Source organism: Haplochromis burtoni, unplaced genomic scaffold, assembly GCF_018398535.1.
Source record: "Haplochromis burtoni strain Fernald_Lab_line unplaced genomic scaffold, NCSU_Asbu1 Contig_15, whole genome shotgun sequence".
In the NCBI taxonomy this organism is placed as follows: domain Eukaryota; kingdom Metazoa; phylum Chordata; class Actinopteri; order Cichliformes; family Cichlidae; genus Haplochromis; species Haplochromis burtoni.
In genome coordinates this window covers 1919619-1937144 of record NW_024582376.1, presented here as the reverse complement: position 1 = coordinate 1937144, position 17526 = coordinate 1919619, and the positions used below count along the sequence as shown (strand labels likewise).

The 17526-nt window shown below is 42.3% G+C and overlaps 1 protein-coding gene across 6 annotated transcripts in view; it reads right to left on the bottom strand.

Annotated features, from left to right (window-relative positions):
• The window catches only part of grik4 (glutamate receptor, ionotropic, kainate 4), a 354349-nt gene that overhangs the window by 48774 nt on the left and 288049 nt on the right, over positions 1-17526 (bottom strand). The window lies entirely within an intron of this gene.

Here is a 17526-nt window from a genome sequence, read left to right as displayed (position 1 = left end):
GAAATAACACTCGTGGCTCCTGGAGGAGTGCACACAGGGCATGTGCTCAATCAAGAGGCAACAGAATGCATTCATTAAAGCAATTACCGGCAAATCCTATGGCACACAGCCACATTCTCATTACAGCTTGAGTGGGACTTCACACCTCCACCTCACACGGTGTCTTTCCTTTCAATCTGTTTCTGCCATCTCCTGTCTCGTTCATTTATTTACTCGACTCAAGGTTGCCAATCCTGAACTCTATGAGGAGAGTCTCTACAAAGGTTTGTAAATCAGCCTCATGCTGCACTGCTTTACTGGGACAGACATGGAAAACTATGGTGAAGGATTTTCTTGGGTTCTCTAAGCTGTTAAATTAAAAAGTGAAAAAAGAAAATCCAAGGTTCTGCATTAAAAGCGTTGTTAAACTTGACAATTTACTTTCTTCCTGTACTTACTATGGGAGTAATGTTGTGATACTCGTGACATTTATTTCACAAACTGTCATTTCATCCATATGACTGACGTTTGCATGCAGAAGGTAATCCTAAAATCAAACAACGAGATGATGCGATCCTTTGTTTTTCAGTTGGTGTAATTTTTACTGACGCAGGTTATCTGTGGTTTAGATTTAATATGTGAGAGATAATTTAAGAGCTTTTCAAGCTCATCCTGCCTGCGATGTTTCCACACAGTCATTTATTGTTAAAACACTGTGTAACTGTTAGTTAGGGGAAAAAACGGCGCTTTCAGGATTTGAATAAATATTCCTAAAAACAACAGTTTAGATTCAGACTCTGTCAGTGACAAAGTATTGCACCTCCTCTCAAAGGCTGTAAACAAATTATATCTCTCAAAACAATAATCAGCTTCACCTAATTAAAAATATTATGTAGGAGGAGTGAATGAGAAAATATAGTACCTAATTCAGCGGTGACACATTGTTGGCAAAATATAGTCGCATTCCTTGAATGAGCGCTTTGATTGCTGAACATGGAATAAAACCCTTGAGAATATTCCTGCTGGTCGGAGTCAGACGAGAGAGGACGAGATGTCAAAGTGATTGAAGTGTGATTAAAAAAAATCCAATAAACAGACTTCTTCAAGCTTGGCCCTGGTTTGTTTCAAGGCTAAATTGCCACATTTCTCTTGAGATTTCAGGCCATTCGTGCTGATCTGTGCTACATTTGGAAGCCATTTAACTACTCTCCTAACACTGATAATGAATTCTGATGTGATATATATCTAAACTAGAAGCAAGAGCTCCCAGACTCAAAGATTTCCTTTGAGAGTATATGATCAAAGAGATCTTGCCTTCCATTTCCTCTGGTATACTTGTTGGGGAGAAACAGCACCTTGCTCTCACAAATAGACTACAGCTACCCAAACTGCCCGCACCAACGCACTGCACACTCTGCTACTGATGGCCTCGAGAAACAGAGGGGGGAGAAAATGTGAACATACTGCAGCATGACCAAAAAGGGGCCAGTGAAATATGCTGCTCAGCAATCAGCGTACACAATCAGCTGTCAGAGCCCGTGGAGGTGGTGGGATGTGGGAGTCTCTGGCTTGGCTAGGCTCAGCAGGTGTCACGAAAGGTCTGAGCATGGGGGTGACTAAGAGGGTAATGGGATGAGGTGGCACCGTGACTCTGGCCCAGGAAGTGTAGGTGGAGAGTGAGAGTAGCAGATGAGCAGGGGGAGAGGTAGCCAGGAAGGGAGAACAAACATATGCTGGAAGCGCAGGAACTGGCCGTTTGGTGGCCCTCCCCTCGACTCTGCTAATGCTAGGAGGAGATAAAGTGGAGATGTGCTCCCCGTGAGTCAGATTTCAGAGGAAGGCATATGCATGCATTAGCTAATGTAAGCAGGAACTCAAAACACACTGTGACATTTAACAAAGATGCTGAAAACGTTTAATGCTGTAATTATTCTTGAGACATTTTGCTATACATTACACTTTACTATTGGTTTATGCAGCAAAAAATGGTAGATTCTCATTATTTGGTATAAACTGGATGAAAAGATGAGAGCAAAGTGTCTAAAAGTTAGAGAGATGCTACTAAATAACTAATTAAAGTGATGAAGTATTAATCAGTGAGCACCACAGTCTGCTATTAATCTGCAGGCCAAGAGAGAACATCAGTAACCTTACGTGTCATTTCCCTCAATATGCATTTTCTAATAAGTGTGTAAGCTGAGTAAACTGTAAACCAGAGGGATCCCTAACCATTGCATGAATCCCGATGAAGTAACAATATTGAACCATTGCATAAAACGTTGTTATACACACAGCACAACCCGAGAAGCCATTAGACTCACAAGCTTTTATCGTGAAGAGAGGAAACAGCTCATTGCCATTCACCAGACTGTTTGTGTGCAACACAAGGGGCTGTATCCTGATGTTTCTCATATGCTGTGCCATTAATTTGGTATTTGCACTGCAGTTACTATAAATTAATACTGCGCAGTGCATCCAGTGACTCTAGGAAATAAATTCAGGCTAAATTCGGGCTGCTGATGAAAAGCCTGCACCAGAAATGAGGAAGAACAGGATGTAAGAGAGAAGGGATTGGGTAAGAGCACAAGGAGAAGACACAGAGAGAGAGAGACACATAAAAAGATGCAGGGGAATGTCAATCACTTACTGAGTGGGTGTGGTGATACTGGCGAATGGAAAGAGAAAAAAATATCAATGAGAAAGTATAAGAAGCAGCCACCTAGGGAGCCAGAACATGAAAAAGCGACAGCAACAGGGAGACTAAAAAGAGAGAGAAAGTTTGTGTTTGAGTGTGTGTGTGTGTGTGTGTGTGCACGCTGAGAGGAAGAGAGACACACAGAGAGACTGACAACGACACTCTGACACAGTGGAAGGACACGTCCTGTGAGGGATTACCCACGGTTCATTCTGGAACCTGGAATTACAGCACGAGGAAAAGATTAGGGTGGCTGCTCACTGAAGCGTCAGCATTGGCTGATTTTCCTGTCAGAAAAATGCTGCATCCAATAGGGTGTAGCGAGACTGTGCCGTGAGAGACACATCCATCATATATGAGAGAAGCAATAGTACCATTATCAAGCATAATGTCATACAGCCCACTTACACCGAGGCTAAAGCACTCAGGTGTCACAGCGGTGCAAATGAGTTTGGGACGACACTGAAATGTGTGGCTGCGTACTCGCGGGGTGGGGCTGACGAATAGGACTATCCTCATGTCTGTACTGCGGATGCAAAGTATTCTCGCAGGAGATGGACTTACATGGCAGTATTTTGCTATCTAGGCCTGAAGAAAATATGCTGAAGTAGATGCAGTTTCTGCCTATCAGCGGACATTTCCACCAGTTGAATCAGCAACTAGCTGCTGGTAAAAACAGCGGGTAGTTATATTTAGAGCGTGCTCACTCTGCTTCACAACAATTGCATTGTTCAAACGAAGTACCGGCGTTCTGTGTTTGTGTGTGCAACTGTTATGCATGTTTTCTCTGTGGAATAGTGAGTGGGAAAAGTTCTTTTTTTCCCTTTTTTTTTCTTACACAAGCTCTCTACCGTATGACTCATCATCAGCAGGAAAGCGACTAATCAGGGTGGTGCCGTAGGCAAACTTCAGGGGCTAGACAGACACAGGTGGTGGTGTAGGTGGTTGGATATGCCATACATTAAAGAGAGGACTGGGTAAACCACACAGTCGTGACTCTGTTGCCAAGTGATGAAAAGGAGCTACAAACTGTGGCACTTCTAGCTGTTATTTATTTCTGGTCAAGAACTCGCTAATCTCTGGCAGTGAGGGAAAAGTGATGAAAAAGTCAATCTGGTTACATTTTTAAAGTCTGTTGTTTCATAATCGCATAAACTGCGACTTGTGGTATTTTTTTTTATTACTTCCAAACACAAACAAATGCATCGTGTTATTAAAGATTTGGTAATTCATTCCCGAGCCTGTTTGCAAACTCATTATTTGGCATTGTGATGAATAATGCCATTGCTAGTTCAGTAGTCGTAATGAGACACAAGCTCAGGGTTGGAGACGAGCTCCTTCAGTTTGCAGAGCAGATCTTCAAAGCAGTGCTGCATACTCTCCAAGTGGTACATCCCCTGTAGAGAAGTAAACAAACAATGGATGCCCCGGCAGCAACAGTCCCTGCTCAGGCTGTGCACCCAGACACTACGGACTGCCCAAATGTCTTCATCGCTAATGATCACATCAGCAGAGACGTACCAAAACAATGGGGATGGATTCAGACCTTTAGGGGTGTGCTGCAATCTCAGCTTGTGAGCCAGCTCTTTTCCAGATTATCACTCTTGTGCAAAAGCAGTGAAGGAGAACAATATGAGTGGAGATTTTATGTTATCTGGAGTTATGGAGATAAAGCATCCGTTCCCATGGGAAATTTCGCAGGTCTGTCCCTCTGCACAACTACTGCAGCAGCAACACACTCTCAACCTGCCTGTTTCCTTTGACAACCTACTATTTAATGGTTATTCAAGAGAAATAATTTTAATTTTAGCAGATTTGAGACTTTACGGGTTCATATATAAGTGGGATTTTTAGAGTCTGCTTAATGAAGGACATAAAAAAATTAAGCAATGTTTTTATGTCCTGCATTTTTTATGAGGTGAACATAGCACACTTTTGAAATATATCTTAATAAGTTGAAGCATAAATGATTAAACACATTCATGGTTGAGGTTGTGACTTAGGTTTTAGTGAGGAGAAGCACGGAGGAGTAGAAGCGGGAAGCTTGACAGTAGGATCGACTGTATTGCTAGAGATATTTCTTTCATTTTTGTGTCATATATACAGTCCTGTGAAAAAAGAAGTACACCCTTAGTACTTCCATAGTATTTAAGATGGTAAGTGATGATAATCACTTATGTGATCGATCATCAGAAAGTGTGAGCAAAAGCACAGGTTTTGACAGTTTGCTAGTCTGGAGCCAAAATCTTACCACGAGCGCCCATCCCGGCAAATTCAATCCGAGATCAGACGGTGCAAAGCTCAGAAAAACTGCAAAAAAACCCCGAGAGCTACTTACTCTACAGTGCTCAGTCAGCATCTTAAATGTTGAAGTTAATTAGAGGTTTCAATCAGAAATTGACTGAACAACCTTTCTTGTTTGGAAGGGTTGCCAGAACACGACATGGCAACACAGCTTAGGTCTACAAGGCTGCGTCTGAACAAACCACAAGACTTCTGGAACAAAGTTCACTTTGGATAGATGAAACCAAAGTGGACTTTTCTGGCAGTAACACACAGTGCCATGTTTGAATGAACCAAACACAACTTGATGATTCAGTCTTTGTCTTGTTTTGCAGCAGCCACGGGACCTGGGTACCTTGCAGGTGTTAAACCCACTTCTGTATACCCTTATTTATCCCTTACTGACTTCTACTAAAGGTGGTTCTACAAGCTATTGAACCATGGGGTGTGCTTAGTTATCACAGTCTTCTGAAAACTTTCTTTTTCACATGGATTCATAGAGATATTTTTAGGCTTACTCGCTTAAAAAAGTTTAAAGGAAGCATATACTGTAAATAGGTACAGTAGAGCAAATGTCAATGTTATACTGACTTTTACAAAAAGTTACAAAATACTAAAAAAAAAAAAAGCACAGCAATCACGTAGAATGTGAGTATGATATCAAATGAGACTGCTTTGAAGAATTCACCGGGATTGTCTGGAGAGCAGAGAATGCCCGGGAGAGAGAACAAATGAAACAATACCTATACAGTTACAAAGCATCTTTGGTTGTTCTGCACCTACATTAGAGTATATTGAGATTCTGGAATTCAAGGGTGCGCTGGGTAGACCGATAAAAACTTAGACACAGCGGCAAACTTGTCGGCACATAGGCACATAGGCACCCAGGCACAAACACGTAAATTTGCATGTACATGCATATTACAGACACACACACACTCACACACACGCAGCCAAGCAACACATACACAGCCTCACCCAGCCTTGAAATCCGTTAAGACTGGGGATCTTGCAAAACAGCTCATCCATTCTGCTTTTGATCTATTCCCCATCTCCAGCCTGCAAAGTGCAAACTGAGAAAAACAAAAGAGGAAAGGGGACTGCTGTACGTCTCCCAGAGACCAAACAAAGGCTAGAACGGGAGACACACAAAAAGGATGCCGGTGTGTGAGTCTCTTCTTCCACAAATTCAATATGAATTTCAATATGCAGTCACTGATTCAGCACGGGGAAGAACATTTTGAGAAGATTCGGGAGGATTGCAGTGATTTTGTATTTGATTGCTTACAATTCAGAATGCCTTGCTTTGAATGGTGCCACCAAATGTGCCTGGAACTTGTTTCTTGCACTCAGGGGGTGGGTGCAGATGTTTTAAATCTTATCTTTGAGATGCTGAAGAATTCCTTCAAGGTTTCTGATGAATCTTGCCAAAAAAATAGTGAAAGTAAAAATATCCAGAGGGAGAATATGTCAAAAGACAACAAATGTGGCTTGTAAACAATGCTGCCTAGCTTCCCCCTGTCCCAGGCATTTAAATCAACAGCTGTATCATAAATCCGACACAGTCTCCAAGTGTGCTACATCCTTGCGTGTATGTGTGTGTGAGTGCGAGAGAAAGAAATAAGCACGTCAGATAGAGTTAGTCTTGTAGTTTTATACAGTGTGCGCACACGCTCGGTGCACAGATCAGCACGAACCCATTCATGTTAGGCCAGATATTCTAATCACACTTCAAAAGTGATACATTAAATTACATTTGTGACTTGCGATTAGCATTCATCCACACTCAAGAAAATGAAATGAAAATGAAATGAGGAGAAATGTAATAAGAAAAAGACTTGCTAGCAGACAAGTAGTTTTCTCTTAGAATTCATAGCTTCTCTGACCTCCAGGACTGTGTGCAGCGCTCATAACAGAGACAGCTTTGTGCGCAATAAACTAGAGGGGACAAAGCCGCTCGTAACCAATCCACAGTTTAGTGACATTAGCAAGAGGCCATGTAGCTTTTCTACTGTAACTAAACTTTATGTAACAGGTTCCTACACCAGGGCACTTTTTTCTCCCCCTACACTAAAAGGCTTTTCCAAACCTTTCCTCTAAGTTTACATGGTGGTATGATAAAAAAAAAACAAAAGTCAGTGTGCGCTGATCAGAGAGCATCACTAATGCTGGTGAGATTAAAGCAACATAAAAAAGAAGGAGCTACTCTGGGGAGGACTGATTGTTAAAAAAAAACGAAGAGAGCATGCAAAAGGTTGTTTGAGGAAGTGATAAAAAGGAAAGTGTTTGCTAAAAATCACAAATTTAATTTAAAATTTGACAAGGAGGATTTAAACATCTAAATGTCCTGGGGGAAAAAATAACGTATACTTTTAGTCTTCACAAAAATTCCCTCAAAACAACAACAACAATGAAACGAACAACAGGATGTTTAAAAAACTACACACACACACACACACAAACCCAGCTATACAGTAGCAGTTTGATGCTAAGAACAAATATTTGGTCCTGCGTTGCTTGTGAATGCTGATACTAGGATATAGTTTGCAACACATATAGTAAGATACATTTACGAAAAGCCCTTCCGGCAGGATCTTGGATCCACTCCTCAGAGATGCTCGGCAACATTTCAGGGCCAATTTTATTTTACAGTGAAATAATGCAGCTGCATTGCATACTGGCAAAGAAACGTGAGATTTATACCACAACAATGTGTTTTCCCCTGCTTGCAAATAGCAGCTTTAGCTCAAACGAATACCACATACTTGCTTTGCTGCCATATTTGTTCCTGTCTAGAGAGCCGTTCTCATGGATTTGAAATTTCACAAGTTATTTATGGATTTTGAAGAATGGGGTGTCAAACACAAGGCCCGCGGGACCAGAATGGGCCTAGCAAAAACACTCCAATCTGGCTCACTGGATGGCATTGTAAAATGTGAAGGGGGGCATTAACTTTGGAAGTCTTCAAACTTTTTCTACTGATAAGACCTCCCCCCAATGGCTCATACTACACTAAAGTAAGGAAATAATAATTACAGTAAAACTAAAACTATCTACAATAGAAATCTCATCTTTTTACAATGGGTAGTTAACGCGTAGTTAAAAGAAAGGGGAGTTTCTTTGGTACGACCCACTTGACATCAAAGTGGGTTGTGTGCGGCCAACGATGTAAAAGGAGTTTGACATCCCTGTCAGATCAGGTTTTGAGCCTAATAAAGACCCAAGAGCAAAAGTTGGGCCAGGAAATATACAGCACCAGAACACCTTGTTTAAAGAGAACATTTTGAGGTCCTTTATTCTATTAAAACAGCTAGACTTGGTGTAAATGCGCTGCTACAAAATAAGATATGAGCGTTCCCTCTTATGTGGACACACACATGCTTGAGTCGCACAGCTGCAGGAGATCAGAGGCCTGCCTCACTTTGTAAACATACTCTAACCTTAGTGGCAGCAGATCTAGCAGCGGTCCTTGTGTATTTAGACCATGTATGTCTATCAGACCTGGTTAAGATGTACTCATCTCCGCTGGAGCCTGAGGCAGAAAAAGAGATCCAAGCCACGTCATGGTGTGCTGAGCTACACCAGGCCCCTATGATAATGCCCTTCAAGGAAAGGAAAAAAAAAAGGGTGGAGGCAGTCTTGAATCTGTCAGCCCCTCCCAATCCTCTCTCCCCCGTACCTGTCCCTCTCCCTCACATTGCAGCAGTGGATGGAAATTGAATTGAGTACATCTGCATCTGCAGCAGCGGGGGCAGCTAGAGTAATAGTGTTCTGAGAGATGGGTTGGGAGCAAAGAAAAGGGGAGGGGAGGTAAAAAGCAGATTGCCATAATAAACGCAGGAGCAGTGCTGACAGAAAATAAATAAATCCAATAGAAAACGGAAAGAAATTGTACGAGCACATCCACCCTTTAACGGGGGGAGGTATTTGTGTAAATAACACAGCTCAAATAGCTCCATGCAAATTGAAGTGGTGCCCACTCAGTACGTGTGCGTGTCCGAGAGTGAAAGCATGTGCCTTTATGCGTCTAGGGTATTCCAGGCACTCAGCATTCCCCTCAGATAAAGGGAAGCAGATGAGGATAAAAAGAGCCTCCTCTTACTTCATCACTTCCGTTGCCTCGCTCCATCTTTAAAGACCTTGGCACAAGGACACACGGGGACTATAGTTTATTAAAAAAGCAATCTGGCTGTAAATGTTCGAATGATAATACAGGAAATTGGAAAAGGTCTACGGAGGCTGGTCTGGATGATTTAACAGTTTATTGATGATCTCGCAAAGATTCACTATATGTTCGGCGGGATGAAGAACCAAAAAAACAAAAGGATAAAAAAAAAAAGAAAATCAATATCCAAGATAAAGGAAGGCGCACAGCAACCGAGGACTGTTTATTTACATCAGCAAAACAAATGGTTTGAATAGTGGCTGCCACACATGAAACTGCGCGGAATGAGGCAAAATAATCAAAATAAATTTGACTGTTGTGCCAACAAAAAAAGAAATTGGTTCCATATATTTGGATCATTCACATCACTCCTTTTGCCCAATCGTACGTAATCTGCCCCGATTAGAAAGGCATGAGTTGGGGAAGTTACTCGGGGTTACCAGCTTGTGCAGATGCTCGGGCTGGTGGTGTTTCTGTTACCATCCATCCATTTTCTTCTATTCTTCTATTGTAAACTCCACTCCACGATCTTGTTGGTGTGAGGTGACGGTTACTAACCACAGTACCACAGCACCGCCCGTTTCTGTCCCATCAGTTTTAACAATGAAAGGAAAGAACTCCATTTCTCAACATGTTTTTGAGTTATGTTTATGGTATGAGTCATAAAAACAAAGGAGAGTTTCAGTCACTAACAGAGCGCTTCAAATTCTTTTGTTGTTCTTTGACCTTTGAAAAGCTGAAGCAGTTTCCGCTCAGCTCAAATACCAATACACAGCAACCTTGGAAGCCTTTTAAACGAAAACACACACACGCCCGTGTATAACTGTCAAAGTCAAATCTTGCACGCAAACTGTGCCAAGCAGCTTTGGACTCAATAATGAGAACAATTTGCCTCAAGTCATGCTGCAGTTGGCCTTTAGTCTTTCCCACTCATGGCCAGCGTGTGCAGGTCTAACATGCTCTTAACTGACTTCCAGCATCATGGTCTCTTTCAGCCACCACCTCAACAGTTTCTATTTCTTCCTCCCTTTCCTCCGCCCACCCCTCAGGTGGCTTCCACGCTAAAGAAGTGATTTAAAGCCTCCATTAAAAAGCTTAATGAGCAATATTCTTCCTTCCAAGAAGTCGCCAGGAGAGTTTGCAGCTCACCATGTGCATGTCGCACGTACAAACACATACAAATACGCAGGACACCGAAAGGCTTGTGCAGCTTTTATAGCACCCTCTTCTGCATTCTCACATGCTCTCACACAACAGAGCCTAGCAGTAACAGGCAACAGCTTGCCTAATCCAAACTGCAATAATTACTCATTTTACAGCTTCCTCCAATTAACCGGCGTGCTGCTGTCATTGAGCTCCATGCAGAAAATGAGGGCCAGTCCACAGAGGCTAGGGGGAGCTGGAGAGAGAGAGCGGCTGGACCGTAGAGTCAGTCTGTGCTGCAGTGTGTTTGTTTTGGAAAGGGTTTGTGCCCCGGCTAAACCACCATAAATGGTGGTGGGCTTGTTGTGTATGATTGTGTACAGAGCCAGGAAAGCGGGCAGCAGGGGATGGGACCAACCCCATCAATGCTTTCACATAAGCTCTCACAAAAACACACAAACACACAAGTATGAATAAAAAAGGAATGCATGCAGATGAAGACACGCAGGCACACTGGCTGGTGGTTGCTAGATCAGTCAGAGGTCCTACAGCTGCTGTAGCCCAGTATCATAAAAAAATGGGAACCGATCCTCCAAACAGCAAACTGCTGTAATCCACTCCAGCAGGAAACAGTGTCATCATTTGATGCTCCTGGAGAGAGAAGAAAGCAGCCGGCATTCAAAAGAACAGGTTGAGTCGCATTATCTATTTGTATATATCCAGATTGATAGTGTTTTACAGATTAACCCCGGTGTTCACACCATCTGGAGAGTACTCCCCCAGAAACATGTTCACGTTAAAATGCAAGCCAAGGAGTTCTTTGTGCTGTACTTCTTCATCTAGCTCATTACACAAGACCCACTGTGGAACAGGATTACCCTGTGTCTTAAAATGAAATGATTAGTCGTTTCAGTCAGAAATATGGGTGGAGGTCATTGTCATTGCCTTTAATATTAGGTCTGGTAGAACAGGAATGAAAAAAACAGAGTCCCGGCTGTTATTTTCTGTGCAGATTATAATTTTACCGTTTCTGATTTTACAGCTTTGTCTTTGTCTCTTTTCTTTCTGTCCTATTTTTCTCTTGCGCGCCCTTTCTGTCTCATTTACTTTCTGCCTGTCAGCCTCTACCCTCATCGCTCATTTTTCCTCCCCTCTCGCCCCTCACCTGCCTCTCTCACCTCCTCTGAGCATTAGTATTGGTGCCTCGGTCAGAACATGGACAAAGTCATGCCAACTTCACCATCATCGCTGGCCCACCTGGCTGCCGGCGCAGGAGCAGCTGTGAAATTTACTTTGCCTGCCAAGACTCAACAACAAATATTATTGCACGAGGCAGCCGCATCATATTCTGGAAATAGGGTAGGTTAACTGAACTGTCATGTGAAATGGTTTCAAGTTTTCAGAAATTACCAAAATGTGATCAAATTAAACTCGTACAGTTAACGCGCTCTGGGTGGAACACTTCTTATCTCGAATCAGACTCATTTGGTCAAAATTGCTAAAGAAGCAAAAAGAAAACTATCTAGTTCTCTGACTTAAGGTTTGAAAGTAAAGTACTAATAAAGTGTAAACATTTGGAGTTTGACTAGTACTAATTAAAGCCCAAAGTTGATGCAAATATTATTGTATAAGTTGCTTTTTTTGTCTTTTAGAAGACAAAGAAAGAATGAGTACAGCCTCATTGTCATTCACTGCTACAGATGTGGAGGTCTGACGCATGGGTAGAGTATTTGATGTAAAAATAAAGCTTGATGAGTTTCTCCAAATCATATTAATCATGTGCTCCAGCACAAACGCTGATTACCACTCGAGTCAGAGCTGATCGTTTATCATTTATCATTAGGTTATAAAATAATTCAGAAAACAAACCCTGTTTAGTGACTAGGCCGACTGATCGGTAAATAGGACGTAAAGACGTAAAGATACAGTGGGGCAAAAAAGTATTTAGTCAGCCACCGACTGTGCAAGTTCCCCCACCTAAAATGATGACAGAGGTCAGTAATTTGCACCAGAGGTACACTTCAACTGTGAGAGACAGAATGTGAAAAAAAAATCCATGAATCCACATGGTAGGATTTGTAAAGAATTTATTCGTAAATCAGGGTGGAAAATAAGTATTTGGTCAATAACAAAAATACAACTCAATACTTTGTAACATAACCTTTGTTGGCAATAACAGAGGTCAAACGTTTACTATAGGTCTTTACCAGGTTTGCACACACAGTAGCTGGTATTTTGGCCCATTCCTCCATGCAGATCTTCTCGAGAGCAGTGATGTTTTGGGGCTGTCGCCGAGCAACACGGACTTTCAACTCCCGCCACAGATTTTCTATGGGGTTGAGGTCTGGAGACTGGCTAGGCCACTCCAGGACTTTCAAATGCTTCTTACGGAGCCACTCCTTTGTTGCCCGGGCGGTGTGTTTTGGATCATTGTCATGTTGGAAGACCCAGCCTCGTTTCATCTTCAAAGTTCTCACTGATGGAAGGAGGTTTTGGCTCAAAATCTCACGATACATGGCCCCATTCATTCTGTCCTTAACACGGATCAGTCGTCCTGTCCCCTTGGCAGAAAAACAGCCCCATAGCATGATGTTTCCACCCCCATGCTTCACAGTAGGTATGGTGTTCTTGGGATGCAACTCAGTATTCTTCTTCCTCCAAACACGACGAGTTGAGTTTATACCAAAAAGTTCTACTTTGGTTTCATCTGACCACATGACATTCTCCCAATCCTCTGCTGTATCATCCATGTGCTCTCTGGCAAACTTCAGACGGGCCTGGACATGCACTGGCTTCAGCAGCGGAACACGTCTGGCACTGCGGGATTTGATTCCCTGCCGTTGTAGTGTGTTACTGATGGTGACCTTTGTTACTTTGGTCCCAGCTCTCTGCAGGTCATTCACCAGGTCCCCCCGTGTGGTTCTGGGATCTTTGCTCACCGTTCTCATGATCATTTTGACCCCACGGGATGAGATCTTGCGTGGAGCCCCAGATCGAGGGAGATTATCAGTGGTCTTGTATGTCTTCCATTTTCTGATGATTGCTCCCACAGTTGATTTTTTCACACCAAGCTGCTTGCCTATTGTAGATTCACTCTTCCCAGTCTGGTGCAGGTCTACAATACTTTTCCTGGTGTCCTTCGAAAGCTCTTTGGTCTTGGCCATGGCGGAGTTTGGAGTCTGACTGTTTGAGGCTGTGGACAGGTGTCTTTTATACAGATGATGAGTTCAAACAGGTGCCATTCATACAGGTAACGAGTGGGGGACAGAAAAGCTTCTTACAGAAGACGTTACAGGTCTGTGAGAGCCAGAGATTTTCCTTGTTTGAGGTGACCAAATACTTATTTTCCACCCTAATTTACGAATAAATTCTTTACAAATCCTACCATGTGAATTCATGGATTTTTTTTTTCACATTCTGTCTCTCACAGTTGAAGTGTACCTCTGGTGCAAATTACTGACCTCTGTCATCATTTTAAGTGGGGGAACTTGCACAATCGGTGGCTGACTAAATACTTTTTTGCCCCACTGTAGATGTGTAGCTGTACACTCATCCGAAAAGGTTTTTGCCTGAGCAATAACTTAAGCCTCTTTTCCAACAGCACCTACTCAGCTTGACTGTACTTGACTCTGTTTGATTTTTAGGGTTTTCCAATCAGTGCAGGTACCTGGTATCAGGTACTTTTTTAATACCTACTTGGCCAGGAAACATGAGAGCGACTTCTTCACAAAAGTCAAACCCGCCATCTTTGAAACCCAGCAATGAGGGGAAATAGCTACAAACAAACCAACACTGCAATCCAGCGACACGGTGCAGATATTTACCATGAGCTCAGCAGCAGGTGAAACCATTGCCTCGATGTCCTCCGTTGTTGTGTTGTGTTTGTGTCATATGCAAATGATGTCATGGGACATTCAGACTGCTTTGCTATAATGACCCCACCCACGTTGAGGTGGTACTCAACTGTAATGGAAAATGATCGAATGTAATGGAAAGCGTCTCACATCATTGCCGTTTGCAGGCATTTGATTATGCACAGCTCTCTTAAGGTCCCACCATAGCATTTCAATAAGGTTACTGCCTGGACTGGACCATTGTGGCACATAGATTCTTTTTTGTTGTAGATTTGCTGGTGTCCTGTTGCATGACCCCATTCAGTTGTCAGACAGATGTCCTCATATTTGACTCTAGAATGCTTTGGTATACAGACTGCAAGGCCCCCAGGTCCTGTGGCTGCAAGAAAAAAACTCCCGAATCATCACCCCCTCAATCACTATGGCTACATGGCTGCCAGTTGATCTGAGGTGTGTGTGTGCTGATACCCTGTGTTTGTGGCTCTGTGTATTATGGCTAAACATCTCTACTTTGGTCTCATTTGTCCAAAGGACATTTTTTCAGCAGTCTTATGATTTCTTCAGATGAGAGGGAGAAGACACTCTTCTCCCGGCAGCCCTGGAGGCCTGTAAATTCTGAAATGTAGCTCTTGGGTTTTTTGCTGCTTCTCTGAACACTGCATAGTCTAACCCAAGGGTGAATTTGCAGGGATGTCCACAAGATTGTTAACACAAACTTGAATGCTCCACACCAACAAACACAGAGGTGCTTACTGATAATCAGTTAATTGAGTGCACTTGATTGGTAGGGCCCTGCTGCGACTTCTTAATTCATATGGAAGCAACGGGGACAACAAGGGCAACAGGTAAGTAGATTATTAGTAGTTACAGTTATGTTGTTACTTGCGTTGAAACTGTGCTTCTGTTATCTGCAAGACAGATAGTTGGATAGATGGATGGATAGCAGCAAACTGTTCTAATGTGTGAAATGCCTGCCAGAGAAATTCAATTTGTGACAGTGATTGGCTGTAGAGTGTTGTGCCCCTAAGGAACTGATGATCACATGTTTGGGGATCTTCAGTGCAGCCACAGGACTGAGGGTGCGATGGGTGCCACTGGGTAAGGAAAGACGGAGGAAGCAGGGTAGAAAAATGGAGGCCGGTGGCTGTGCATATTATGCCTCATTGCTCTCTATTTCCCAACAGCGTTGGCTGATGCATGACATTCTTTTTTCTTTCAGGTTGCATTTTAAATGAATGACCTCTCCCTAATGCACATTCATTGGCGAGACACGGTGTGGGCATCGTAGACAATGCTGCTGCTATTCTATTTTTACAAAACAAAAGACCTGAAGTATCAACTTGTCATGTGCATACTGGTAAATATTCGGCTAAAACTGCGTGTGTAGGTGTGACTGTATGTGTGGGCAGCGGGCCACCTTGCCTATCTCTGCCAAGGCCCTAGCACCTCTGGTGTCTGCCTGGCTGAGGCAGCCCCAACCCAAAAGCAAGTGGGAGGTGTTATTCAACAAATCAAACAACACCCCCCCACCCCGTCTAACACCTTCCTTTTTTTCCATTACCATAACTATAAAGCAGGGTCTTTATAATGCTTCTGGTTGAAATCATTGCATTAGGCTTGATAGTATCCATCCTTCTGCTTGACTGGACTAGTGCCAGTCTAACAAAAGGGGACATGAGGAAACACAGACAAGGTTAAAAAAATGCAGATGGGCCACAGTGTCTGACTGTTTCATGGGTTGCCTGGATAAGATTGCCCTCACACTCAGACGGGAACTCAATCTCTGCTTTCAAGGAGATCTTTTCAACTAAAAGGGTCAAAAGATTTGAAGCGCTATGAAATACGGTGAAGTCTCGTCTCTGTACTATCAAATCTGTCCCTACCTTATCAGTGGCAAAGCAGAGTAACAACAACTACTTAAAATGCTGTAGGTAAGAAAGGGAACAGGAGACATCGGCTGTCAAGATGAAATGTAAAATACTGAGTCCTGGCATCCAAAACAGGGAATACATAATAAGGGAAGATGATAGACTTTAAGTCCATTGGCTGAATAATAACAGTAATAGACAATAAGAGGAATAGAATAAAAGAATTATTGCTGCTGTATTTCAAAAATACTGAGCTGGTTTAGACATTGTTTTTTTCTCATTGTTTTGATATGCCTGCTTTAGAATTCCAGCTACAGTATTAAAATATGATCCACAGGTCATGCATGTGTGTACATTTATGATCTGTTTATTAAACGAACACTTGCCTTTGCACTGGCAAACCATGCCATATGTATATGTATTTCTTGCCCAGCACCGAAGTGTTTATGGATAAAAATACCCATTTTATTTTTAAAGGAAATGTCATGTCCCTGTATGCATGTATAAAATTTGACGCACTATCATATATAAGCCATTTCATACACAGTCAGAACCTTTTAACTGTATTACGCACATTACTCAGTTTCCTACATGAACCACACTGCAGTGCCTGTTGCAAAACATCAGTGTACAAAACTATAAACTATACTTGTGTGTCTCATGTGAGAGGTGCTATCTTTGTAAATATTCTAAAGCCCAAAGTTACCAGGCTGCTACCATAAAAGCAAACATGACAACAGACAGATTCTCAAAACTTTTGCTGCTTGTGTGATGATGTTTGCCTTTGAATCCTTTCTGCCTCACATACAACCAAGATTTGTACCTGGGAGATCACCCACAGCTTTTTAATGCTGGTGACGGCTTGGCCCCACTGGGCATTTGGAGATGGAGCTGATGGATGGGAGGGTACAGTGGGCTATCAATTTGCTTGAATAAACTTCCCCCCAGCAAGTCTTGAATTTGAAACAGTGTTTTTGTTTTTCCCTGCTTTACCAAACATTTGGCCAGGGGTTCTTTATCGGGCAGACATAAGTAGACAAATTTTATGAATTTCAAATTCATTTTAATATTCAGACATTTTTTCCAAAGATAAAATGTGCTGGGGTGACAGTTTTGATTATAGGATTTATGGCTATCCAAACTTTTTGAACAGGTTTTAAAATGAGACTCTGGAGAGTAACAGTGAACTTTAATATGATTGGTCAGCAGACAGAAAAGGACAAGAGTCAGTGTTCTGCATTTTCCCATTTCTGACAAATAGATTAAAAAAGACCGCTTACGCTGTAGAAAATTAAGAGCCATATAGCAAGACTGGTTATAAAAGAAACTTATGCTAAAACCTCTTTATGGGGTTTTAAAAATTCCTCTTTGCAGGAACAAACAGTTGCTGCAAGTCAGATATTAGAGATCTGAGGCCTAATGCTTTCAAATTTGGTAATCCTTCAGATGAAGCATCAAAAAGCTCTGCTATAACATCTTCAGCCCCTGAATAATAGATATAGAACATAGCTCAAATGCACCAGAAGCTGTGTTATCCAT